The sequence below is a fragment of the Phacochoerus africanus genome, chromosome 5, assembly GCF_016906955.1.
Source record: "Phacochoerus africanus isolate WHEZ1 chromosome 5, ROS_Pafr_v1, whole genome shotgun sequence".
NCBI lineage: Eukaryota > Metazoa > Chordata > Mammalia > Artiodactyla > Suidae > Phacochoerus > Phacochoerus africanus.
The window spans coordinates 12,220,428-12,247,329 of NC_062548.1; the positions used below are offsets into that span (position 1 = coordinate 12,220,428).

At 53.2% G+C, this 26,902-nt stretch overlaps 1 long non-coding RNA gene across 1 annotated transcript in view; it reads left to right on the plus strand.

Moving 5' to 3' along the window:
• Positions 1 to 24,008, plus strand: part of LOC125126722 (uncharacterized) — a 37,736-nt gene extending 13,728 nt beyond the window's left edge. Inside the window, exons 2-3 of the long non-coding RNA XR_007134766.1 lie at positions 3,978 to 4,068; positions 22,998 to 24,008. This is a non-coding gene — a long non-coding RNA (uncharacterized LOC125126722). The remainder of the gene's footprint in view (positions 1 to 3,977; positions 4,069 to 22,997) is intronic.
• Positions 24,009 to 26,902: the final 2,894 nt, after the last annotated feature.

Below are 26,902 nucleotides of genomic sequence, written 5' to 3' on the forward strand. Positions count from 1 at the left end.
CAGTGTTTGGAGGCAGCTGACAGGACCTGAGAGGCAAGGGGAGGGAGGCACAGATGATTGGTGTCTGAATGGAGAGACCTGCTCTCATCCCAGGGAGACTTGTTTTGCGTTACCTAGTGCACGGGACAGCGTGGGTGTGACTGTAAGTTCTCCCACTTCCTGGCTGTGTGTCCCAGGTAAACCGCTCACGTGCTGTGAGCTACAACATTTTCCTTTAGAGTTTTTAGGCGATGAGGTGGTGCTGGTAAAGCATATAGTGGCTGCTCGATAGATGGTTACTCTCCACCCCTTCCTTCTTTGGGGAGCTTCTGGTTCTATGTGGGACATTTGGGGCCTATTCTCAAAGAATCGGGGAGTTGGGATCCCTCAGCCTGTAGAAGCCATCCTGAGTGGGAACGTGAGGGCAGCAGAGCGGTCCTAGAGGTCTCTGCCCTGGGAGAAGGGGCAGCCCAAGGGTGCCCACCTGCCCTTCCTGCCCACCAGCTGCCATGGCTCCTGCCCTCTACACTCCTCAGCATCCCAGCAGGGCCTGGACTGGGTATGCCCAGCATTGGCCCTGCAGCTGCTGGCAGGGCCAAGCCTGTCGTTGGGCCTGGCCCTGTGCCTGGCATCCCTCTGGCATTGCCTGGATACTGGCTTCCTGCAGGCGGATGCAGGCTTGTGCCCTGTGTTGGCAGGTCCTGCACAGAGCCAAAGGTACCTGGGGCCAGGCCCACTCCTGCTGACCTTCCTGAGGGAGGCCTGATGAATAGAGATTTGTCAGAGAAGGGCTACCTCTCCCCTCAGGTCACAGCAACCAGGGCAAGGTGACACCTCCCTCCTCTGACTGGGGCTTCTCAGAGCAGGACCTTGCACAGCCCCCACACTAGACTTTGTGAGGCAAGTCTTTGTCTCCCCCCATCAGATTAACTGAAGTTCCAGGGTGGGTCCATGTCTCCTCCTTCATGCCACCTTCACGAGGCACAGCAGTGACTCTTGCTGAGACTAAGAGAGAGGATGCTTGCAAGAACATCCTGGAAGTACGTGATGGCGAGGGAAGCATGGCGAACTAAGGACCCTACAAATGGTCCCGAGGGTGGTGGATGTCAAATGGTAGAGGAGGGGAAATAATGGATGAATTGTGGCGGGCCCTGTGACACCCTAAGCCTGGGCTTTTGTCCTGGGGATTGTGAGAAGTAGGAGAGGAGAGCAGGAGGGTCAGATGGGTGATTCTCACAGATCCTTCTAGCTGCTGTGCGGACCACGGGGGACAGAAGCCTGCTGAGTGGCGGTGGGGGGTTGAGAGGGCACAGGTGGGGCTGTTTGGGGAGGTGGAGTTGCTGGACCTGGTGGAGGGGGGAGGATGGGGAGTCAGGCCCAGGCCCCTGAGTTCTGGCTTGGGCAGTCAAGGTGGGACCTGCGGCAGGGGAACCACGGTGATAGCCATTTGGGGCCTGCACTTAGGAGGTGCCCAGAGACCATACAGACTATACACCAAACTTCAGAATGCAGAAGTTTGAGTCTGAGGAGTCGGGCAGCAGGTGGAGTTGCCATGCGTGTGTGAAGTGGCCGGGGAGAGGGAGATATTTCAAGGTTGTGTTGGGAGGACACAGGGATGAGAAAAGGAAAAGAAAGTCTCTGCTGCTATGCTTGTTTCTTTTTCTGGGGGTGGCGGGGGGGAAGGACACTTTTGGCCTGGCTGGGGTAGGGGGCCCAAAGTGGCCGATGGCTCAGATGACTCTCTGGGTTCCCTAAGGTCCCCTTGCCCCAGCCTGAAGCCTCTAGCCTGGCCTCCGGCCCTTCCACTCAACACTGAGCCCTCACACTCCTTTGGAATTTTCCAGGTGGAAATTCGCCTCAAAGGTCCTCTGGCCCCACGTACTCAATACATCTTGTCTCTGGTCCCACCACCCCTGACCCCCAGCAGTCCTCTGGGCTCTGGGACTGAGGCTCCCCTGGAGCCCTGGGCCCTCCTCCCGGGGCGGGGGGGGGCTGGCAGCCAAGGAAGGAGACAGGCCCCCCTGGTGACCCCCATGTACCTCTCCCCACTCCCCACCAGTTCCAGACACATTTGCGATTTATCTTTCTCTGTTGTTTATTGTGTGGAGGCCAGGCCTCCCAGCCAACTCAGAGCTGGACCGGCCAGCCGTGGCCCGAGACAGCCGTCCCAGCCAAGCCCAGAGCAGCCCCCCGCCTGCAATCCTCTCCGCCCCTGAGCCAAGCCGGGCCGGGCCGGACGCTCTTTATGGAACCCCAGGGCCTGTCTCCCCTATTGTCTGCCCATGTTTACAGCCTCACTGTGTTTGCCTCATGATTTTACTCTGGGTGACGCCCCAGTCTGGACAGGGCCTGCATGCCATCCTGCTGAGGCCTCTCTCATCACTCAGGCCCTGGGCCCTGGGCTCCTGGACTCCTCATCCATCATTTCCTTGAAACTTGCCCATCTGCAACAGCGGTGGGAGGGCTTATCAGCCACAGCAAGGGCTCATCGGAGGAGCAGGGTGGGAAGTATGTATTTCTGTGCATTTGTGTATATGCATGTGTGCATTCACCTGCATGCTTGTGTTTGTGTGTTGAGAGTTGGGGAGGGTGTGTGCACAGACACATGCTTACACACTCACTCACCCCGTGAGCCTGCCAGCTGTTGCCCTGTCTCTGCTGTTATGCTAGGACCTGGAGAGCTAAGGATGTGAATGCCCACAGACCTCCAGACCGGGCACCCAGGCTGCCCCTCTCTCACAGGCCAAGTCCCTCATCTGTCTCGGTCTCAGTTTCCTTGTAGGCAAAAGGGAGGCTATTTTGATACTGGCCTCACAGCATGCCTTTGGGCATCTAGAAGGCTTGTCTGTCCCTCTGTCCCTCTTTCCCTGAGCTGTAGTTGTTAATCTTTGAGGCTCTTCCCAGAAAAACACACCCGTACACATGCAGGTAAAGTTCAGTGAGTCCCCTGAAGCACCCCCATTCATCTTCTGGCGAAAAAGCTTCTCTATAGGGCTGGACAGAAAACTCCCCAGCAGGCCTAGTTTTCCATCACAGGTGCACTGAGAGTGGTCATCACTGCGAGGACCCAAGAGGTGAACAAGGGACCCAGGTGGCCACTCGGGCCCATCTCCTCTGTCTACTAAGAAACAAAATAAGGGGGCAGGTCTCAGACACGCTGAGGCCAGGTACAGCTGATAACCTGAGGTCACACCTTGACCTGGATTCTTTGATGACAAAGGTTGGCGCCCCCATCTCTAGAAACTGGGGGTACCGGAGTGCTCATGTAGCTGTGTAGCCATGGGTTGAGGCCTCCCGCCAGCCTCCTCCCTGGTGTGACCAGGGGAGACTGTGACCGGTGGCCTGGAGCTCTCCAGGCCAGGAAGTGGGCATGAGGGGAGGACATGGCCAGGCATCGAGGTGGGTGGTGTGTAAGACGGCAGAGCTTTGTTGATCTTGCTCATTCTTTATGGGTTGCCAACAGCCAGGCAGCACTGCATAGCACTTCCCAAGCACACCCCTGTCCCTCGGGACTGGAGCCCTAGGGGCTGACAGTGGCGGTCGAATGACCACTGCCCGGGGCTCCCAAGAATAGGCCTGGAAGGTTTGTAAACTCCTTGGAGACGTCAGTTCCCAATGCCACCTGCCTAGGATTCCTGCCCCACAACATGGCTGGATTCCCAGGGTCTCCCTTTCTGGGAGCTGCAGCAGTGTTCCTGTGTTCCCCGGTGCTCCCCTTGGCACCAGAACCAGGAATCTGGAGACTGAGGACCAGCCCTCTGGGGCTGAATGAGAAACTGACAGGTTGGGTAGTTGTAGCTGAGGCAGGGGTGGCACAGGGGTGCCCTGGGGAGGTAGAAGGGTCACCCCCAGGAATATGGAGCCTCCAAGGGGACAGGGATCTCCTGGGCCTTCTGACCTCAGCTCACCCATCGCCACTAACCCGGGTGGGCAGGGGGCACCCTCAGAGCTTGAGGTGATCAGGCCTGGGTAATCTCTGCTCCCCTCATCCACCCCAGGCTGCCTTGGACTAAGAAGCTTCCGCCTGTGCCACACCAGCCGAGATTGCCTGAGGAATTGAGTCAGCGTCTTCCTGGATGGTGCTGAAAGGTATGTGGAGGATGGGAGGCTCTGTAGTGGGTCCCCTGTCCCCATAAATGAGCCGATTCCTCAAGATCCAGGTTGGAGGCGGGGATGGTTCTGGAGAGCTCAGCTCCTCATCCCTCCCTGTGGTCAAGCCGGCCACTCAGGAAAGGCTGCACTGTGCACGTTTGTGAATGCATGCATGCCTGAAGCCTGGAGGTCTGTCCAGAGTCTACAGAGACAATTAGCATGCCCTGTGACTCTGAGGCAGGCCATGCGGATCCATCTGGGAGTCCGCGGTCCTGGCCAAGGACGGGCTCTCTGCCCACCCACCCCATACTCACACAAAGGCCAACATCTCTCTGATCACCCGCCTTTCAGAGAACAGAGGGTTGAGGGTTGAAGGTCTTGGGAGAGCCCATAAAATCACCAATAAATGCATTTATGTTCCTCCAAATGACACCGTAACAAAGCACACGAAAGAGAGGCAGCGTTTCACGCATCTTAAATCATGGTCTTGGGGACCATGCAATTAATTTCCATTTATCATCTTTCCTGTGCACTAGAAACATTCACGTCTCAGACTAGCCCCAACCCCCACAACCCTGTTTCAACCAGACGCTCATAAATCTGTTTTGCTGGTTCCACACGAGCTGCCTGGGAAAAGGCCCCATTTGCTGCGTCTGCTCTTCTGTCCAAGCATTCAACGCCTTCGAGATTTTATGGTTTCAAGTTATTGACTTGGCTTCCCAAGTCTCCTGGGGCAAGCAGCTGGCTATTTGAGAGTGCGGCAAGAGGCTTGGGGCGACCTCAGGTTCACCCCCTCGCCTGGCCGGAGCAGCCTAGACCATGTAAAAGTCCTGCAGCTGCCCAAGGGCCCTGTGGCCTCATGTGGGAACTCTTGGGGGACCTTGACTGGGGGGCTGCCCCCCGAACCCTTCCTTAGGCCCCCACCTACCCCATCCTGAGGCCCTGGGCCCGTTTGTCCTCAACTTCCCCAACCTGCCTTGCCAAACCCTTAGTTTCTGCTTCCCTTTTCTCTCTCCTTCCCTAGCCTGGCTCCTCCTTTTCCCAAATGCCCCCAAGGAAACAGACTTGAGGTCAGTGGGTCCTGGAAACTAAATGTCCAGGTTCAGGGGAAGCTGTGCAGGGGTAACACTTAGGGTCACTCACTCTCCAGCTGTTCCAGGCCTCCTTCATGCCACGGAGGGCACAGATAAAGAACAGGCTGATTTTCAGTTGGTCTGTCCTGGAAAGGTGGCACAAGTCGCTAAATATTTTGATGGTGGCCCAGAGTGAGGGGCTGTTGCCCTTGCCTGGAGGGAGCTGGTTCTAGAGGGGGAAACAGGCAGGTAACTAGATAATGATGATCTAGGTATTCAGCATGATATGGGTACTCGGAGGTACCAGGTGCCCTGGATCGAGGCTCCTGGGGGAGGGGCAACATCTGCCAATCCCTAATGAACCGCAGGAAATTCTCAAAGTTTATGGTGCCAGAGGGGATGGGGTAGTGGGAACTTCCAGGCAGAAGGAACAACATGTTCAAACTCAGAAGCAAGAGAGAGATGTTTGATGTATTTGAGAAACTGCTTGTGGAGTTGATAGAACAGGAGATACAAGCTGGAGAAGTTATCTGGGGCCAGCTGTGAGCTAAGGTACCTATGAAGCTGGGCTAGAGAAGCTGAAGTTGGCCTGTGGAAAATGGTTTAAGCAGAGGAGTGATATGGTAAGATTTGAATTTTGGCAAAAACCATCCTTCGATGAGAGGAGTCTATTGGAAGAAGAGTAAGATTAGAGAAGTCACCCTACCTCCTACCATATGGAAATTAATACAAAACGGATCACAGATCTACCTGTAAGAGCTAAAACTATGAAACTTCTAGAAGAAAATCTTAATTACCTTGGGCTTGGCAAAAATTTCTGAAATGCAACACAAAAAGCATAAACAATAAAGAAAAAGGATAAATTGAACTTCATTAAAATGCAAAAGTCTTCTAAGACAATGATGAAGGCAAGATACAGACTATGAATTTTTAAAAAACACATACCCAGCAGGAGTTACCGTCATGGCGCAGTGGTTAACGAATCCGACTAGGAACCATGAGGTTGTGGGTTCGATCCCTGGCCTTGCTCAGTGGGTTGAGGATCCGGCGTTGCCATGAGCTGTGGTGTGGGTTGCGGACATGGCTCGGATTCGGCGTTGCTGCGCCTCTGGCGTAGGCCGGTGGCTATGGCTCTGATTGGACCTCTAGCCTGGGACTCTCCATATGCTGTGGGAGCGGCCCTAGAAAAGGCAAAAAGACAAAAACAAACAAACAAAACCTCCATATACCCAACAAAGAATATTTGGAGAAATTTTACAACTCTGTAGTAAGAAGGACATCCAATTTGAAAAACAGACCAAAACAGGAAGCCTCATTCATGGCGATGGGATTGTAAAGTGGAACAACCACTTCGGAAAACAAGAGTGGCAGTTCCTTAAGATGCCGAACACACACGTACCTCATGACACAGCTATTCCAATAATAGGTATTTCCCAAGAGAAATGAATGTATCTATCCACACAAAAAATTATACGTACGTATTCATAGCAACGTTATTTGTAAAAGCCCCAAACTGAAAGCAACCCAAATGTCCATTAATGGGTGAATGAACGAATAAACACACTGATATATAATTATACAGTGGAGTAAGACCCAGCGATAAAGAAGAATGAGCTCTTGATACAAGCTACAACGTGGACCCATCTCAGAATAATCATTCTGAGTAAAAGAAGCCAGGTAGAAAAAGAATATGCAAAATTGTAGAAAATGCAGCAAATTTAAAGCGAGTTATTTGGGTGGAAGGGTGGATGGAGGGACTGAAAAGGGGCAGGGGGACACCGGTGAGTAATGGATGTGTGTGTTCATTATCTTAAATATGGCAGTGTCATGGGTGTGTACCTCATAACATGGAAATCATGCATTTCAGATCATTGCTGCTAATACGTGTCAGTTGAACCTCAATAAAGCTGTAAAACAAACAAACATACAGACTGTAGCAGGCAGCCAGAGAGGTGTTGTCCAGGGGTGATGTCCAGGACTGTGGATGGAGTAGTAAATCCGTCATCATTTGTTCACTCATTTACGCCCATGTTCACTCATCTTTGGCTAAATTTTAAGCTCCATAAAGGGAGAAATAAAGTTCCCTGTACCCCACGTTGTTGGAGGCACTGGGGTAGAGAAAAGTGGATCGATTCAGGAGGCCTTCAGAAGGTAGGTGGCCAGACCTGAGGATATCTGAGGTGGGGGAGGTTAAGCAACTGAAAATGACCACCGTGGTTCCAGCTCAAGTAAATGCTGCCAGAGTGCAGGTCTCAAGGGGGAGAGCAAGATGCATTCAGACTTGGGGTGCCGAGTTTGTGGTGCTGGGGGACCATCCTGTGAAGGCAGACAGGATTTGGGAGTCACTAGCATCTCTCCTGGTGGTTTGCAATGTTGGCTTATATTAGAGTAAAATTCAAAGCTTTTAAGAAATGCTGATGCCTGAGCCCCACCCCTAGAGCAGCTGGATCTCTGAGGAAGGATTCTGCTTGGCACTGGAATTTTCCTAAAGCATCCAGGGGATTCTAACAGGCAGCCAGGGTTGATACACATCCCTGGGGATGGTAATTGAAATCTTTGGAGAAGATGAGCTCCCCAGAGGAGGGTGTGTGGAGTGAGAAGAGGACAAGGGACCAAGCCTCCAGGGAAATATAAATTAAAGCCACAACAAGACACTCCCATATATCTCCCAGAATGGCCAAAATGAAAAATCCTGATAATTCCAAGTATTGACAGAATATGGGGCATTTTATACTCACAGGATGCTGGAGGAAGCATAAAATGATCTGCCACTTTGGAAAACTCTTCAGCAGTTTCTAATAAATTTAAACATGCATCTACCTTCTTTTTTTTTTTTTTTTTTTTTTTTACTTTTCAGGGCCACACCCACGGCATCTCCTTTCTGACCCAACAGTTTCATTTCTAGTTGTATAGCCATGAGAAGTTAGTTTACAGGTCCAACCAGAAGACTGGAATGAGAATACTCAAGACAGGAGTTCCTGTCGTGGTGCAGCAGAAATGAATCTGACTAGGATCCATGAGGATGCAGGTTCAACCCCTGGCCTCGCTCATTGGGTTAAGGATCTGGCATTGCCATGAGCTGTGGTGTAGGTCGCAGACACAGCTTGGATCTGGCGTTGCTGTGGTTGTGGTGTAGGCCAGCACTACAGCTCTGATTCGACCCCTAGCCTAGAACCTCCATATGCTGCACCTATGGCCCTAAAAAGCCAAAAAAAAAAAAAAAAAAGGAATACTCAAGACAGTTTAATTTGTAATGCCCCAAGCCATAAACAACCCACATGTCCATCTGCAGAGAATAGATAAATGAATTGTATATCCATACAATGAAATTGATACAGCTAACTCTTGATTCACACAAAACACGGATGAGTCAGAAACATGTTACTGAGAAAAACTCGGCACAAAGATATATATACTATGTGACTCCATTTTTGTAATGTTCAAGAAGAGATGAAAGCAGAAGTGGTGACTGAAGTGGAAGGAGATGTGCTTCCTTCGTCTTCATGACTGGAATGAGGATGTGATGACTGGAGCTTGGACAGTCATTTTGGGCTGTGAGATGGATGTCTTATGTTGATGCTAAAGATAGCAGGGAAGCAAGAAGGAAGCATCCTAATGACTCTTGAAGCTCCCCTGTGACCCTTGAATACATTTCTCTAAACTCTTTTTAGAGAGAGATAAACCTCTGCTTGTTTGATGTACTTTTATTTTGGATTTTCCGTCACTTATGATCCAGCCTTTTCCTGTCTGATACAGCAATGGAGAGGTGGAATCTGGTCCGGAGAAGGAAGGTGGTGAGGGCCAAAGATGGTGGAAAACATTCGAGCCCACAGACTGCAGATCCTGATGCAGTGGGGGGAGAGTGGGTGTGGAAGCCAAGAGGTCAAGATGCTGTGTCACAGGCGACAGTCACAGAATGGGAACAGTGTAGGTGGTGACACTGTCCAGGGTTGGATGGGAGTAGGGGGCAGAAATGGATTAGAAGTCTGCACGCTGTCCATCCTGTCCTTGGGCAGCAGGAGACATGGGGCCTGGGCCACAGGTGAAGCATGCAAACTAGAAGCCATCACCTCCTGGGAAGGACGGGTGACCAGGAGGTTGGGAGATGAGGCAAAGGAGAGAGTGGCTTAGCCAGAAGACCTGAGCCTTGGGTTCAGGGTGGAAGAATGGCTTGGAAAAGGCATCAGGAGGCAAGGAGATTGCGTACTCCATCTTTCTAGCCTGAAGCGGGTGGTTGAGAAGCTGGGAGGCAGGAGTTTGGCAGGAACCAGCTTTCCTTTGAAACCAGAATAGGCTAGAAATAGGGACCAAGATTCCAGAAGCCCAGAGGCCAGGCTTGGGAGAGCAGGAGCAGTGGGAGGGGTGAAGTGCTAGGCCAGAAGGTGCAGAGTGATATGAGGTGGACAGAAGGGATCAGATGACCTGGGCTCAGGGCAGGACCAGATGCTCAGGGCAGGACCAGAACATGAGTTGGGAAGCTGCAGGCAGCAAGGACTTGAGGTCTGCGCTGGCCAGATTCTGAGGTGTGACCAGGGAAGCAGGTCCCAGCGGCAAACTGGTTCCCAGGGGTGTTAGAAACAGCAGTGGGAGGGTGGGCTCTGGGCTTTCAGGAAAGTGTAGATGTGGCCTTTTTCCCACAGCTGGGAGGAAGGGGGCTTGATGTTGACAAGGAGTCACAGTGCTTTGACGTGCTACTCTCCAAGGCCTGAGTGCCCCTACTCCCCCAGAGGGCACAGCTGGGAACGGCTGCCTGAAGCCACACAGTCCCCGTTTCCCTCACATCCCTCCTGTCCCCCACTTTCTTTCCATTTCCATCCCATCAGCCTGTGGCCCCTGAGGTCACAAAGCACTGCCCTGGGCCATCCTTTTCAAGGCCCGCAGCGCAGCCAGCACAAATCTCAGCTCACAGGGTGGGCAGCAGAGGCTCAGTCGTCCTCTGATGGCAGGGTCCCCTCTCTGTGCTGGTCGTAGGGTCTCAGGGCTAAAGGACCCAGTTCCCAGCTTGGTGGAGGTGAGGAAGGTTCTGGGTGTAAACAGTATTTGTCCTGCAGGCCCTGGGCTCTGGATTGGGTTCTGTACCAGGAAGGTCTTGGCAGGAGGTCAGTGATACACCCAAAGGGATTAATAGAAGCAACTTTAAGGAAGAGTGTGCAGAAAGAGGTGGGGGTGGGGCAAGGAAACTGAGAGGGTTGCAGAGGCCCGACATGTTACCCGCCGCCCCCAGGCCTGCAGTGGCACGGGAAGGGAAGGTCAACCGTGAGCTGGGACCATGCCGTGGGAGCCCCTACCCCACGCCGGAGCTCAGACTCTGGCAAAGTCAGGACCAGGCAGGAAGCTAGCTGGGATAAACATCCCAGTTTTCTCCTGCCCTCCTCCCAGGAGCCCCTCAGTGTATCACTCTATTGTCATCCCTCAAAGAGGTGATTTTTAGTCCATTTTATGGGGAAGGAAAATCAAGGTCAGTAGTGAGTGGAGCTGCCTGCCGCCACCACACAGTTGGTAAGTGGCCAAGGCACAGGCCTGGGACCTTGACCTTGATGCTCAGGGTAAGCCTCCCCAGGTGCTCCTTGGGCAGAGGATAGAGAAGACAGCCTGGGGTGGCTGGTGAACCAGCTTTGAAGACTCCAGCTTGTCACCAAGCAAGGTGGTTCCCTTAGGATGGTGAACTTAGCCCCCTCCTGCTTCAGAACTAGGGCATTGAGGCAAGACTGGCCCCCTTCTGGTGGCTCCCTTCATGGCCATGGCTGGAGGCCGGCCCATCACGTGGCTGGTGCTGATAGATTGGGTGTCTCCGGTGTGCCTGCAGCTCCCGCTAAGTGGCTTTCTGGCAGGGAGTCAGAGGTCACCTCATCGCCACTCTGCTCAAATAGAGCTGGCCTCTTCAGGGCGCCTCCCACGTCTGTCTGCTGTGGTGGGGTGTGTTTAGCATCAACTCTGAGATCTAGCCCCTGCCTGTTTACTCTCCAGGGAGAGCAGCCTGGGGAACCAGCAGCCCCACAAGACAGATAAACTGCTGGCCAGAGGGGCTCTGGGCCCTGGTTCCAGAGAGAGCTGGCAATTCTCACACCTGTGTACCCGGTGTGCCACACATGCAGGACTGGCCATGTGTCCTGTGATCCTGTGTTGCATCCCCTTGTTCTGGCAGGTGATGTCCAGGCCCCTGGCTCTGGGCAAGTCTTTGACGTCAGAACTTTTCTTTTCCTTTTTGCGGTAGTTTTTCCCCCTCAAGGCCATCTGTGGACTGGGTGAGCCTGTGGGGTCCCTGGTTGGGGCTGTAGGCCTGGATCCCTGCAGCAGGAAGCCTGGCTCCATAGCCAGCAGGCAGAGCCCTGCCCAGCTGACACTCACTCTTTGTCTGCATCCCAGCAGGGGAGGGTGCCTGGGTCGGTGTCCAGCTTGGTTGGTGTCCAGGCCAGGTCAGCAGCGCCAGCCTCCCATCTGGCCCCAGAGATGCCCCCAGAGTTCCAAGGCTCCGCTCAGGACACTGGCACCAGGGTTGGAGAGGCCTTGGGCTTTTCCACCACTCACAGGCTGAGGCTCAGTGGGTGCCCAGAGACATGGATGGGCTGTACTGGGCCGAACCCCCAACCCAGCTGGACCAGGATGGCAGACCTCACGCTGCCCAGATAGCTCGGGGGCTCCATGAGTTTGCACAAGGGATCACCAAGGATCCAGACTTGAAATAATCCCTGCTCAGTGAGGGCTAGGGGCTGAGGAGGCCAGGGAAGAGGGTGGGGCCCAGGGACAGAGCCCAGGGAGGGCTGGGGGCTCTGAGAGGAGCTTATGTCCTGAGCTGGGGATCAGCCGAGGTTTGGCTGGGGCTGAGCTCCCTTGGTGCCTGGCACTGGCTGAGGCTGGGGGTGTGGGTGGGTCCGGTCTCTTCCAAAGCCCTCCTTGTTGGGCAGCAGGCGGGGTGGGCTGGGGGCTGGGTGAGGCCACTCATATCTTCCCTGTTACTTCATTCATTTTGCTCCCACTGATCCCTTGTTTATCTCACTGGGAACATAGCCGCGGTGAAAGCTGGGGCCAAGGAAAAGGCTTGAGCCTGGGCCGCCTCCACGAGGGCCCCAGCCCCAGTCGCCTGCATCCCTCACCTAGGTCCCTGAGCTCCCGGGGACAGCCATCTAGGCACCAGTCACACAGGGAGGGACATGATTCAGCAGCCTCTAACACAGAGCCCAGAGGAAGGGTTCTGGGCTGGGCCCTACCATGGCTGAGCTCTGTGGCCAGGCTGAGAACAGACTGTCTCTGGGTCTCACTTTCTCCATCTGTGAGTTGGAAGTTGTCCTAAATGACCTTTGAGAATGCCTCTTGCCATGAACAAAATAAGCCCCGACCCTTGGCCCCTCCTGTGCTGGCTCTGGGGAATCCCTGCTCTCACCTGAGCTGCACATCTCTGTGGATTACCACGATCTCACTTTTAGAGGGGGCGCTGGGCTACCGGGGAGATCCCCGGGTGGAGGTGGGGGTGGAGGCCAGGCTGGGGAAGACCCTCTGGGTGGCCTGGGGAGCAGCATGGGAGGTCAGAACAGCCTCAAGCAGGGGTATGAGGACCCAGCAGGGCCAGTGCCTGAAAACGTCCTTTAGAAACTGGTCAGAGGGATGTGCCAGGCCCCCACCACACCTCCTGTTGCAGTGCCTGTGGCTGAGGGGAAAGGATGGGGGCGTTGGTGGCCCTGGGGGCTTAGGTTAGGTGCGCCCTAATTCTCATTGCCAAGAAAACCTGTCTGCCATAGAAGGTCATCCCCTCTTTGGCTTTGGGCAGGCCAGTCTGCAGCCTTGCCCTCGGTCAGTCATGTCCAGGGACACACTCTGCCAGGAAAGGACTGCTAGGACCCCATCATATGTGGAAACTGAGGCCCAGAGAAGCTGATTGAGTTGCTCAGGGTGCATAGCTGTGAGTGGCAGAGCTGGGGTCCAGTCATGCCTGTCTGACCAGAAGCTTACCCAACATTGATCTGGGCCAAGGCCCTCTTCTGGGTTAGGACCCAGGAAGGCCGGGTCCCTGTACTCAGGACCCAGGAGGGCATGAGTTTAGGCTGCATACAAGAGCCAGAGCCTCTGTGCCCTCTTGTCTTCTTTCCTCCAGCGACTTGGTTTTCTAGTCTGTGAAATGGGGTGGGTGGGTCCAACTCCAGGCCTGTTTCTGCCCTTCGTCCTGGAGCCTTGAAGAGGAATGAAGTCATATTTGTCTAGGGGTTGAAGCATCTTGGAAGGAAAAAGCTCGGCAAAGACAAGGGCCCATTGTCCCCCCTTCCCCGGCCCCCTGCCAGCTCTCGCCTCAGTCACCAGACAAGGCCAGCCCTGCCTGCAGGCCCCAGAGGCCACCCTGTGCCAACAGGGGGTGACTCAGTGTCCCCTCTCTTCCCATTGGTTCCCTCTGCCTGGAATCCCACCCTTAAAGCTTTGTTGGGGTGCACAAAGGGGCAGGTCGTCAAAGAAGGGAATGATCTGGGGGTCCTGGCTTGGGGTTCCCACACTCAGAGCGTTACAGTGGGCTTGAGTGAGGGGTCGGGCAGTAATAAATCAGAAGGACAGCAACATGTGTGCTTGCCTTTCATCAGCTTTACCGGGAATCTCTTGCAAGCATCAGCTCAAAGAAAGCTCACAGCACCCCTGATGGGGGGTATTCATGCCATCACCCCCATTTTGCAGATGCAGAATACTTGTCCTGGGCCACCCAGCTCATAACTGGTAGATGTGGATGGAAGAGGTGGAATTTGCACTGCCATCTGTGTGGGTTTACCGAATTCTGCAGAGAGGACCCAAGATGTGTAGGTGGGGGCTGGACAGGGAGGACAGAGAAGGGACAGGCTCGGATCCTGGAGCTCACAGTGGATGAGCAGTCCCAACAGATTGAACACCTCCCCACTGACCAGGCCGTGGTCCCTCTTCGCTGCAGAAGGAAGAGGGTGGGGCAGATCAGTTTTTTCCTGGTAGGGACTGGGAAGGCTCCTTGGCCTCCAGCACTTGGAAGGCAGGATAAAGGATGCCTGAACAGTTTCAGCACTTTGAAACACCTAATGGAGCCACACGTGGCCAGAGCACTTCTGGGCCCGAGACGTCCCTATTTCTGGCCTCTCTGCAGCTCCGAGGTCTGGAGCTCTTTCAGCAATTAACCAGGCAAGACAAATAACAGCTCAAGCCTAACACGTCCAAAAGTAAACTCTCGATTTCCTCCCCAACCTGCTCCTCCCTGTGTCTTCCCCATCTCAGGAAATGGCACCATCATCCACCCAGTTGCTCAGGCCAGAAAACTGGGAGGCATCCTTGAATCCTCCTGCTCCTCACTACCCACATCCATCCATTGCCAAGACTTGTTAACTCTACCTCCAAAATAAATCCCAAATCCACTTTCTTCTGTTCCCACTGCCACCACTGTGTCCAAGCCACCACCCGCTCTCCCCTGGACAGCAACACCAGCCTCCTGCCCGCGTCCCCTCTGTTCCAGCCCATTCTCCAACATGAGCCAGAGGAATTGGCTTAAAATGCGAATCAGATCTCACCCTTCTGCTTACATTGCTCCTCTCCCCAATGGCTTCCTATTGCTTCTGGAGCAAAACTGATGTCCCCTCAATGGCCATGAGGTCCTCCTGACCTGTCACTACCTTACCTCCTTCCACTTTCCCAGTACAGTCTTCTCTCTGCATGTTTGCACATACTGTTCCTTCTGCCTGGAAGCTCTTCCCCGCAGTTCTGTAGCCAGATGGCCACTTATCATTCTGCAGGTCTTGGCTTGTGTTTCTCTTTCTTCACCACTACACCCCACTAGGTATCCCACAGGTCTTTCCTTCAGAGCCCTTGTTTGTCTCCTTTATAGAAATTTACCTTAATTTACAATGGTACATTTACCCTGTCTCGGAAACAAGCTGTTACGATCCATGAGGGCAGAGACACATCTGTCTTGCTCAGTGCTTCCGGTTGGCACTCAGATAGATCTCTGTCGAAGGAATTAATGACTGAAATGAAAAGAGCAGCTATTCTTTTTTTTTTTTTTTTTTTTTGCTTTTTAGGGCCATACCCACGGCATATGGAGGTTCCCAGGCTAGGGGTCAAGTGGGAGCTGTAGCTGCCAGCCACAGCAACTCGGGATCTGAGCCACATCTGCGACCTACACCACAGCTCATGGCAACGTGGGACCCTTAACCCACTGATTGAGGCCAGGGATCAAACCTGGGTCCTCCTGGATGCTAGTCAGATTTTTTTTCTGCTGAGCCACTATGGGAACTCCTCAGCAGCTATTCCTAGTTGAGCATTTCACTTTCTCTCTCGTTTGGAATATAATCATCTCCACTACCTGATGAGGTAGGTGATATCAATGCTTCTCCACTTCTCAGATGTAGAAACTAAGGCTCAGGGAGTTCCCGTAGTGGCGCAGTGGTTAATGAATCCGACTAGGAACCATGAGGTTGCGGGTTCGGTCCCTGCCCTTGCTCAGTGGGTTAACGATCTGGCGTTGCCGTGAGCTGTGGTGTAGGTGGCAGACGCGGCTCGGATCCCTTGTTGCTGTGGCTCTGGCGTAGGCCGGTGGCTACAGCTCCGATTCAACCCCTAGCCTGGGAACCTCCATATGCCGCGGGAGCGGCCCAAGAAATAGCAACAACAACAAAAAGACAAAAAAAAAAAAAGAAACTAAGGCTCAGGAGCTAGGATGAGTCACCCACTGTGGACTGCCAGAATAGAGAAAGCTCAGAACCCAGGTTAGTCAACTCAGAGGTCGACCTTCTAACCACAGTGCTGTCTCAGTGGCATAATGTAATCACCGCCGTTGCTGTATTCCATCAAGTCTTAGAAGCCATTGATTCAAGCCATCATTTATGGCCCATTAGGAAAGGTTAAAACGCCTGATAATTAAGCTAGGACGTGCCATCCCAATTTCAAAGACGTGAAAACGGTGCCTTTGATGTTTTGGAATTGATAAAATAATGGTATTTTGGGAACGAAAACTGCTTAATCCTTAGGGACAAAATGATAGAGATTTCTCAGCAGGGGCTGAGGGTTGTTTTCTAGCTACCCGGGAGCATGGCGACGTCATGCCCTTGGCCCCGGAGGGTTCATGGTCAAGCAAGGACACTCCAGCCTGATAAATGTGCTGCGTGCTGTGACCAGGAAGCGCAGGACACCGCAGGAGTGCAAGGAGGAAGACCCCAGCCCTGCTGGGGAGGCAGGAGAGGGAAGGGCACACAGGTTTCATGGAGGAGGGACATCTAAGGCAGCCCTGGAGGAGGAGCAGAGGGGCCGAGAGGTTGGGAAGTGTGCTAACCTCCAGAGGAAGGAGCCCGTGCAAAGGCCTGGAGTGCACCTTCCCTCATGGGACATGGCATGTAACTCCCTGGGGCTGGAGCCAAAAGAACAGGCAGCAGGTGACACGGGGTGAATGGTGATGGTACTTGCAGGGCTGATGAAGCCGTTGAGGCTTCCTCCCACAACACAGGGGGCCCATGAAGTCATGAGGCAGTGAGGTGACAGGGTCAACTTTACAAGCTAGAAGGCGAGAGAGGGGCTTGAAGGCAGCATGGAGGCCTGGGAATGTCTGGGAAGATGCTGTCAAGGATCCCCCGCCACCCTGGAGCTGGACGGTACAGGCATTTGTGTCACACACTCACTCTTGGGGGCTCCTCTGGCTGGGGCCGGACCCACTGGTGAGGGGCACAAGGAGCAGGCTGGAGCAGGGGGCAGCCTCCCCCAAGGCCTGGGAATGTCCGGGCCGGCTGAGAGCCCACTAGAGGCCGGTGAAAGGCCCACTTACCATGACAGATGGGGGCCCCGTCAGGCCACGCCAATTAGGCAAGATGGAGTGCCAGGGCAGTGCTATAAATATCTTGGCTGATGACCGGCCCAAGAATGTAAATGGTGGTGTTGAACAAGCAGGAGAAAATGTTCAGTTCAGACAGGATGGGTTTTTTTGTGTTTTAAAAACATGTTCTTCCCTTGTGAAGACTTTAGTTGGGCAGCAACGAGGCTGGGTACCCAAGAGCCAGCTACTTGTCCAGTCGGACCAGAGCAAAGGCTCGTGAGATTAAAGTTTTGGGGCAAGTCCCTGGGAACATCCATGCATGTGAAGCCCAGAAAAAACCTGAACCCCACTTGCATCTTCAGCCCTGGGTGAGGGAATGTACTAACCATCCACTTTGGGGACGCAGAGCCCGAAGGTTTTAGGGGTGCCATCAGTGAGTAGAGGTGTCTGCCAATGCCGGGCAGCTCCCTAGAGCTCTCTGTCCAGCTGTTGGCAGACTGGACAGAGTGTCACTTGTTGGAGCTGAGGGCATAGCGGTTCTTCAAGGGGAGACAGGGAGGCCTGGAGGGGTCATGGAGCAGCAGTGCTGGGAGGCTCTCAGCGGTGCATCTGGAGATTGGGTCCCGTCCCGCCCAGACTAACACCCTTTGTAAGTCTTGAAGCAACACTGACCCACAGGATGAACCCTCCGCTGCACCGCCTCATTTGTTTCTAACCATGAGGTTGCAGGATCACAGGCAGGGGAAGTGGAGGGCTGGCTGAGAAGGGGAGGTGCTCAGGTGCCCTGGGCTTTGTTACCTGTCCCTCTGTCCAGAGAGACTGACTACCTGTGCCAAGGGCTTGGGGCAGCCTGGAACCCCTTGGTCAAACTATGAGAGTGAAATTTACATACTCAGAGGAAACACGAGGGCGCCTGGCACAGGAGGGGCAGGGTGGGAGGCCTGGGCCTCCAAATGGAACAGTGATCATAGCGCAGGGTGAGCTAGGCCTGCACACAACTCCAGAAAAGCCCAGGGCATCAGAAGGAGTGATGTCTGGGGAACCTGTGGTGCTAGGGCTCTGCTCTGTGTGCCCAAGAGAAGGCACTTTGAACCAAAATGGACATAGCCTCCCAGGGAAGGGAGAGGCAAACAGGGTGCATGTGTGTGCACAGTGGAGAGGAGGCCTAAACAGTTGCAACAAGCAAGTTCTCATTTCTTGGCCCAAAGCAGGAACCCCTAGGGCTGAGGCTGAGGGGATGAGTCAAGGAGATTACTAGTATTCACGGGGTTGTTGAGGAATTGACTCATTTGATCAATATTTGCTGAGGACCTATTATGTGCCAGGTGCTGTGCCCAGCCTGGCTGGAATCGCCATGCATGAAGTGGAGCAGGGGGCCTGGCTTTCCAGACAAGGGGCTTACAGGGGCCTAGAAATGGGACAAAGGGCTCAGCCAAGCTCCAGACAGAGCTCAGGGCAAAACTCAAGTTCTGAAGGGAAGTTCTGAGTCTGGGGGTAAGCCCAGGCAGATGTTGGGAGTTGGGGCTAGACTGACTGGAGGAGTGTAAAGGGTAGTATGGGGCTTGCTGCGCAGGAGCAGACCTGGGAAGCGCAGGTGGAGGTCAGCACTGCTCCCTTGGAGCCCCCGAGCAGGTGGTAGTGCCTACTCCCGGCCTGGGTAGGTAGGAGGGCTTGGAGAGTGGAACTGAACCTGCAGGTGAAGGGGATCCTGTGACCTTGCCTAGAACATGCCACTTCAAGGCCTGCAGACACGGATGAGGGCCAGTCACAGATGCACAGTACTGCTTGGGCTGAAGAGGAGGTCCAGAGTGAGGGTACTGGGGGGCAGTAGGAGCTGGAGCACAGCAGAGGAGTGAGTTGGCCCAGGCTTCCGCTTGTCCGGTCTGGGTTGGCCTCAGCCTCCCTGTCAGGTAGGGGTCTAACCAGGCGCTCAGCTGCCACACTTTGGAGTAAGGTGACCACTCCAGGGAGGCCCAGGCTGTGCAGATAGATGGGGCCCTGGTCTGTGTCCAGCCACTGGCTGCATCTCTCTGATGGGTATGCATGTGTCCAAGGGAGCGCTTTTCCAGGGGTGCATGAAGCCAAGAGGAGATGCATCTGAGGAAATCCAAGGGTGTGAGAGTGCAAACCAGGAATGTAGTGTACAACCAAGGGTGTGAGTGTGCCCTGAGGGTGTGGCCTGTGTGAACACCCAAGTGTGGCCGTAGGATTCCGGCCCGGCAACATAGCAGCCATGTGTCGGTCTGTTTTCTCAGTCTTCACAGATGCCTTACCCTGCTGGCCACTGTGGCTTTGTCCCCTATGGTCACTCCCAGGGGTATGCCCTCTGCCCTTCCCCCCCCACACCACCCCTCCCGTAGCCAGAAAGATTCATCTTTTTCCTTGTGATTTCTTCTATTGGAAACTTATAAACCCTTCGGGAAGTTTAAGAAAAGTTAAAGAATTTAAGGAAAACGTATAAATGCTTTTCCAGAGGGTAAGAAAATCTTCCAATATTTCCTACTAGCTACTGTGGAATTTTATTACCTATTTATGTAAGTTTTAACTCTGTCATCTGCCTGGGGATGATTTTATTGTTAAATAGAAAATGTTATCTAATTTCTGCCCACCCCAGGGTGCTGACCCTTCCCTTCTTTTTATGACCCTTGCTTTACCATGTATTGTATTTTTACATATAATTATTGCTTCTGTATAAATCACTGCTTTGTATTCTATTCCAATGGTGCATGTTTCTGATCTTACTCCAGTGCCACACTGTTAAGTTATTGTTCTTACAGAACACGTTTTATTGAAGGCCTTATAGCATAGTAATTGAGCTATGGCCTTTGAAGTCAGACTGACTGGGATTTATATAGGAACTTTGCTACTTAATAGATGTGTGACCTTGGGCAAGTTATCTCACAGTTCCTCCTCTATAAAATGGGGTATTAGGATGTCTATAAAAAAAAAAAATCTCCCTTCCAAATTCAGAACAAACTGAGAGAGCTACAGGAGTCAGTCAGAGACACAAAATTGCCCACATTACTGTGGGTTGGTGTCCATTGTCACCACTTGACTTCAACCTTGTCCTGAAGGGCCTAGCCACTGGAATAAGGCAAGAGAAAGAAACAAAAGGTGTGATGGTTAGAAAAAAAGCCCAAACACAGCCTTTTAGTGGGCATCCTAACCCTTCCCCCCTGACTTAGGTAGACTTGAACCCCCGTCATAGGTTGTGCCAGACACCCAAGGTTTTCCCTCAGTGTCTGCTGGGCAGAGTCTTCCCCTATAAAGTTACTATAGAGCAGAACAGAAAATACAAGTGTCCTGAGGGAGGAGAAATGTGAGTGGAGAGAGGACTGGACCGTCCTCTGGCCGAAGCCCCTTCACATAGAAATACGAGGTGGGGTGATCCTGGAGGCTCCTCCAGGGACAGCCTCACGGGAACCTGAGTGGTCATGCGGTGAGATGCCATGAGGTGCTCAGCACAGCACCTGGCACACGGTAAATGCTGCTCACGTGATCAGTATGCATGGGTCTTGTTCCGTTTCACTTCTCTCGTCTTGAATTGCTTTAAAAAAAATTGTCACCTGTCTGTTTTTCCAGATGAAATATAGAATCTTTTGATGGTATTCTAAGAAAAGGGGAAAAAACAAAAAAAAAACCCTCTTCCCTCCAACTCTTGCCCCACTCCTGTCATTTCAGTTGTTGCCACATCAACATGTAAAATGATCCTGGGGAGAGGGTGCTTAATCCAGGTACACGACAGGGGTGGGCAGCAGGGCAGTCAGAGGTAGAGGTGGTGGGAGATAAGGCAGCTTCAGGGAGAGGGTCTCCAAGTTCTGGCAGAAAGGGGAGCATTGTACGCTTCAAGGTGGCTGCGGTGGAGTTGGAACGAGAGAGTCCAAGGTGAGGCGGGTACAGAAGGCTGAAGGCTGATAGCTCAGGGCCTGTGGGCATGGAAAGAATTTCTTAGGTTCTCCTACTAGTGGTGGGAAGTTCTGGGTGGATTTTAGGCAAGTGGCATGATAAGATTGGCATTAAAAAAAAAAAATCAAGCTGAGGCAGACGTGGATGACAGTAGATGAGTTGGAAAGCTCTCCTAGTAAGGCGGGGGAAGCTGGCGGCAGCTTAGACTTTAGGTCCATCACACCATCCCACCATCCAAACTTCAGGATCCAGAGAGGCAGGAGGAGGCAGTCCCTCTAGGCGTGATGATGTATACCTGCAGGGGCCAGGCTCTGCAGTGGCACCTTGGGGTCAGCAAGGACTCTGGGTCTGCCTGAGAGGGAACACAGCAGGCCATGGCACCCTAGGAGACAAATCCAGGAGAAACTCTGGACTCTTCATTTTCCCTCTCCTACCTGATATTCCACACTGAGTCCATGCCCAAATCCATAGTTTCTACAGCAAAACACATGCCTGTCCCCTCCCTGCCTCCACAGCTGCCACTCTGGGCCAGGCCAGGACCTGCTCTTGCCACTCAATTGGATCAGCCTCCTCTTTGCTCTCCCACCTCTGTTCTCACCCACTTGGGGAGGAAGGGGATGATGGTGGAGGAGGGTGGTGGTGATGGGGAGGTGAGAGAAGGATGGCGTGGGGCAGGGAGATGGCAGTGGTGGTGAAGGGGCAGTGGTGATGGGAAGATGGTGAGGGTTGGATAATGGGGATGGTTTGGGAGTGATGAGGACATAGTGTGGTGACAGGGTAAGTGAGGGTGGGAATGGTGGCAGTGATGGGGTGGGGTGAGTGAAGTTACTAAGACAGTACTGGCGTGGTGGTGGGGTAGGTGTGGAGGAGAAACAGTTAAATGCAAGAGGTGCTCAAGAGGTCAGATTTCCAGGGCACATCCTGGTTTGGACCTGGAAAGTGTGGGAAATGAAAGGGTGGGATTGAGTGGCTGGGACATGAGCACTGCAGGGGGAGCATTTTGGGAGGAGAGGAGGAGTCTAGGTTTGGACCACTGAGATTGAGGGGCTGAGGGACAGCCAGGCAAAGATGACACTACCTGTCTGGACCAAGGAGGGCAGAGTGGGGTCCTAGGAGCCCGGAAGGAGTGGGTCTTGGAGAACAGGTGGTCCGAAGTGTTGAATGCAGCTGAGATGGAGAGTAAGTTGAAAAATACAATGTTGCCTGTGGGGCTGGGCTCCGTGGGGTCACCGCTGACCTCAGTGAGGGCCGTCTGGGCGCGCAGTGGGGGCAGGAGCCAGACAGGAGTGGGCTGAGGAGAGAGAGGGAGGTGAGGAGTGGAAACAACTGTGCAGACAGCTTTTTGGAGAGTTTGGCTATGACAGGGAAGCAAGAGATAGGGGGCAGCCAGAGGTGGATGTGGGGTTCAAGGAAGGTTTTCTTTTTATTTTGTCAATGGAATGTCTAAATGCCATTGAGAAGGGACTGATAAAAAGAGAAGTGCTGGAAACCTAAGGGTGGTGGATGGGCCAAGATGCAGAGCAGGTGGAGGGAAGGGGGCCAGGCACAGTGGGCGCACCTTGGTAGAGATGGCCTCTCTTCCACTGGACGGGGAGGAGGAAAGCGGGCAGACCGCCAAAAGCGTAGGGATGCAGGCGGAGGACAGTCCCACAGACCTAGCCTCAGGCTGAGGATGAAGGCTTGGAGTTTGAGGACCGGGAAGGGGGCAGGAGGGATTTCTGTGTAAGAGCTCAGTGACAGAGAAGAGCCGCAAATTGGCCTGGGGTTGGGGTCAGAGGTCTTTGGGGACTTTGAGCCAAGTCTGAGTCTGGAGTTAGGGTCAAGATTCAGTCCAGGTGCACAGAGGACTCTGTCCAGGTGAGGAGCAGATGGTTAAAACACCTTCAGAGCCCCGCACCTTGGGGCTCATCCAGACCCCAGAGTGCAGCCCAGGAGTCACCAAGGTCAAAGGTGAGCTCTCCCCAGTGCTCCAACTCCAGGTGTCTGACCCAGTGGCTCCCATCCAAGTACCCTCCACCCCAAGGGGCGATGCCAGCCCAGACCCTACTCTTCCTTCAGGCCAGCAGGGCCCCCCTCCCCACAGCTGGGCACGAGCCGAGTCCTGCCCGGCCCCATCCAGGGTGAGAATTCCGGCCACACGTCTCTGTGATGTGGTCACGTTGGAAAAATGTTAATCAAATATTCTCCTCCGTGTTTCCTTTCTTTCCCAGGCTGGATTCCTAGAAGACAGGAATTTATGGTGTGAGAGCTCCAGCCCCCGCAAACCCACAGCCAAGGTCAACAGCACGAGGCGGGCAGCGCTGCCAAGCAAGGAGGGGAGCCCAGAAAACCAAAGTACATGCATTTAAAAAATTCTCTTCTCTCCCTCACGTTCCCAAAAGGGGGGCTCAAGAAAGGTCTCCCAGCCTGGCCCAGATGAACCCCTCACAGAGACAGAGCCTGTGAAGCTGCCGGGGAGGGGGTTTCTTGGGCCCCTGGAGGGTTTGAAAGTAGCCCCATTGCTGGGTCCCAAGCATGGCAGTGACCATCTGGTCTTAGGGGGTGGTAGCGAGCTACCCTTGGTGCCCTCTCCTTCTGGTCAACCAAGGGCAGCTGAGGTGCCCTAAGCCCTGTCACAGAGGCCCCTGAGGTGGAAGCCTGATTCACAGTCTCCCCTCTGCCATCTTGGGTCTTGGGTCTTGACTGCCTGCCCAACAGTAAACACCCAGTGCCTGGGGCCAGGGCTCCCTGTCACAGGCTGTGGCCCTGGACTCTGACAACACAGGACAGGCTTGTTCCAGCCCCCTGTGGTAGCCAAGCGGAGGTGAGGAGAGGCCTGGAGACCACCTTGATTCGAACCCCAATGACTTATGCTGGCAAGGCAGCCCCCCCCCCCCCCATAGCCGTGAGCCCCTAAGAGTTTAAATATCCATGTGTCACCCTCACACCTGCCACTCATGGAGCCCCCTGGCAGGGCCAGGACCTGAGAAAGAATAGGGTAGCGTCTTGCCCCAGAGTCACGCCTCCAAGTGGGGGTGAAGGGAAGGCTGGCATGGAAATGGGGGGTGACCAGCACGTGAGGGGCTGTGGGTCCCCCCCCAGGAGCGAATGACCCAGGGCTGGGAGGAACAGCATCGGTCAGAGAAATCACGAAGGAGGCAGCCAGAGTTCACCAGGCGGACACAGAATAGGAGAGGGGCTTAGAGGGAACATTCCAGCCAAGTCTGCAGCATGTGCAAAGGCCCAGAATGTTTATACCTTGGTAAGACTTTTCATATAAATAAATTCTCAGATCCAAAACACAACCCAGACCTCTGGCAAACCATATGTCTGGGTTTCTTGCTTGAAGAATGAGGCCTTGCTCTGCCCTGGAGCCCAGGGACCAGCCAGGCCAGTTCAGCGCTCAGTTCTTGCTCCCCCAGCAGCCACCATCCCAACAGCACCACACAGCGCCCCCAAGGGGTCCACTTCTGCTTGGGTCTGTGCCCTCAGCCCAGGCCTCACCTGGCCTGCTTCTCCTCCCTGCCATCTCCTTCCCAGGCCCCAGGACCGCCTTCAGCCTATTCTCCACACGTGCCAGGAGTCAAGAAGGGATGAGGGTTGCTCCCAGGGGGCCCCAGAGTCTCTCCGGTGTCTCTGCTCCCTGAGTGCCTAGAGTAGAGGGCGTCTGAACCTCCAGCTGGTATTTGATGTTTTAAATTTCTTTTTGGCCCTCAAGCATGTCTCTTTCAGTGCCCTGCCCCCGCAGTCCTCATCTAATGCCTGCCCATTTGTTTCTTAAATAATGATTTTTATTTTTTCTATTACAGTTGGTTTATGGTGTTCTCTCAGTTTTCTGCTGAACCGCAAAGTGACCCATTCACACACACACATACGTTCTTTTTCTCACGTTATCCTCCATCATGTTCCGTTGCAAGTGACTGGATACAGTTCCCTGTGCTCTACAGCAGGATCTCATTGCTTCTCCATTCCAAAGGCAATAGTTTGCATCTGTTAACCCCAGGCTCCCAGTCCGTCCCACTCCCTCCCCCTCCCCCTCGGCAACCACAAGTCTGTCCTCCAAGTCCATGTGTTTCTTTTCTGTGGAAAGGTTCATTTGTGCCGTATAATAGATTCCAGATATAAGTGATATGGTATTTGTCTTTCTCTTTCTGACTGACTTCACTTAGTATGAGAGTCTCTCGTTCCATCCATGTTGCTGCAAATGGCATTATTTTGTTCTTTTTTATGGCTGAGTAGTATCCCATTGTGTACATGTACCACATCTTTTTAACTTCTTAATCCATTCATCTGTTGATGGATGTTTAGGCTGCTTCCCTGTCTTAACGCCTGTCCTTTTGTTCATGTGTGTGCTTGTGCAGTGTGGACAACAGTGACTGCTTGACAGGTACAGGGATTCCTTTTGCGGTATGTGACCTGTCTTGGAACTAGATAGAGGGGGTGGTTGCCCAACATCGTGAATGAACTAAATGCCACTGGATCGCACACTTCAAAAATGGCAAATGGTGGCATTCCCACTGTGGTGCGACGGGATCTGCGGCGTCTTGTGAGCACTGGGATGTGGGTTCCATCCCCGGCCTGGCATGTGGGTTAAGGATCCAGCATTGCTGTGGGTGTGACTTGGGTCGCAGCGGATCTGATCCTTGGCCTGGGACCTTCATATGCTGTGGGGCAGCCAAAAGAGAAAAAGAAAAGAAAAAGATGGAAAATGGTGAATGTTAGGTGAATATTAGCTCAATTTTTAAAAAATGTGTATCATTGTTTGGGGGGATTTTTAGTTGTATGAGTGGAATTGGCCATGGGCTATATTTTTTTCTACTCTGGACTCTGTTTCTAAGATCTAACAGCATAGCCCTCTCTCCATCAGGCTAGTTGCTTCTCACAGTTACTTGGTGACCCCTGGGGGTGGGGGCTGGCCACATGGTACGTCCGCACTCCAGCAATGTGCACCATGGGGGCCCCCCTCCCTGCCACCATGAGCAGTGTGGCCATGGATGGCCCCTTATGGGACTGTGTGGGAGTGCCTTGAGGGTACAGCTGGGAGAATTGTGGAGTCTGAAGGTTCATGTGCGCTTGATGTAACGAATCCCTGCTAGATGGCCTCCAGCAGGGCTGGCTGCTTCTGCCTACATCCCTGCCATTTGGCATTACCTGACTGTCTAATGCCTGGCAGTCTGATGGGTGTTAAATGTCTCATTGTATGGCATTCCCATTGTGGCTTACCGGGTTAAGAACCCAACTAGTAACCATGAGAATGCAGATTCGATCCCTGGCCTCGCTCAGTGGGTCAGGGATCCAGCATTGCCGTGAGCTGAAGTGTAGGTTGCAGATATGGCTCAGATCCCACACTGCTGTGGCTGTGGTGTAGGCTGGCAGCTGTAGCTCCAATTCGACCCCTAGCCTGGGAACTTCCGTATGCTGCAGGTGTGGCCCTAAAGAGACCCCAAAAAAAAAAAAAAACCCAAACTTATTATTGTTTTCACTAGCATTTCTCTGATGATGAGTTTGAGTCTCTTCCTATGCTCGTTAGTTGTTTGGTTCCTTGGCAAATTGTCAGCTCATACCCTCAGCTCATTTTTCTTTTTCGCCTTGCTTTGTAGGATTCCTTGTATATTCCATAATGTAGTTGCTTGTTGCTTAAAAATGACAAATATCAAACATCCTCCCAGCTGTCACTTTATCCATGGGGTCCTCCATCAAACCAAAACCCGTAATTCCATCTGGGTATTTTTAAGGAATTAGATGAACTTACTCTAAAATTTATATAAAAGACAGATTTGTGAATGGCTAGATGACTTTGAAGAAGAAACCAGAAAGGGGGACTTGCCGTGCCTGATAACAGCACATAAAACAAAGTCACTGGGAAGAAAGCAGTGTGGTGTGGGTGCAAGAACAGACAAATGGGTGACAGCAGATCAGCAAGCTCAGAGCCAGGGCTTAACACACCGCAGTTCCCGGGGAAAGGATGGGCTGCTTAACAGGGTTGAGGAAACAGGCTTAGTTTATGGAGGAAAATGACAGCCAGATCCCTACTTAATATCTCATAAAAAGGTGACCCCAGGTGGATTACAGACCTAAACATAGAAAGTAAGGCTCGAAACTTGCTAGAATGAACTGTTGGAGAACCTCTGTAACA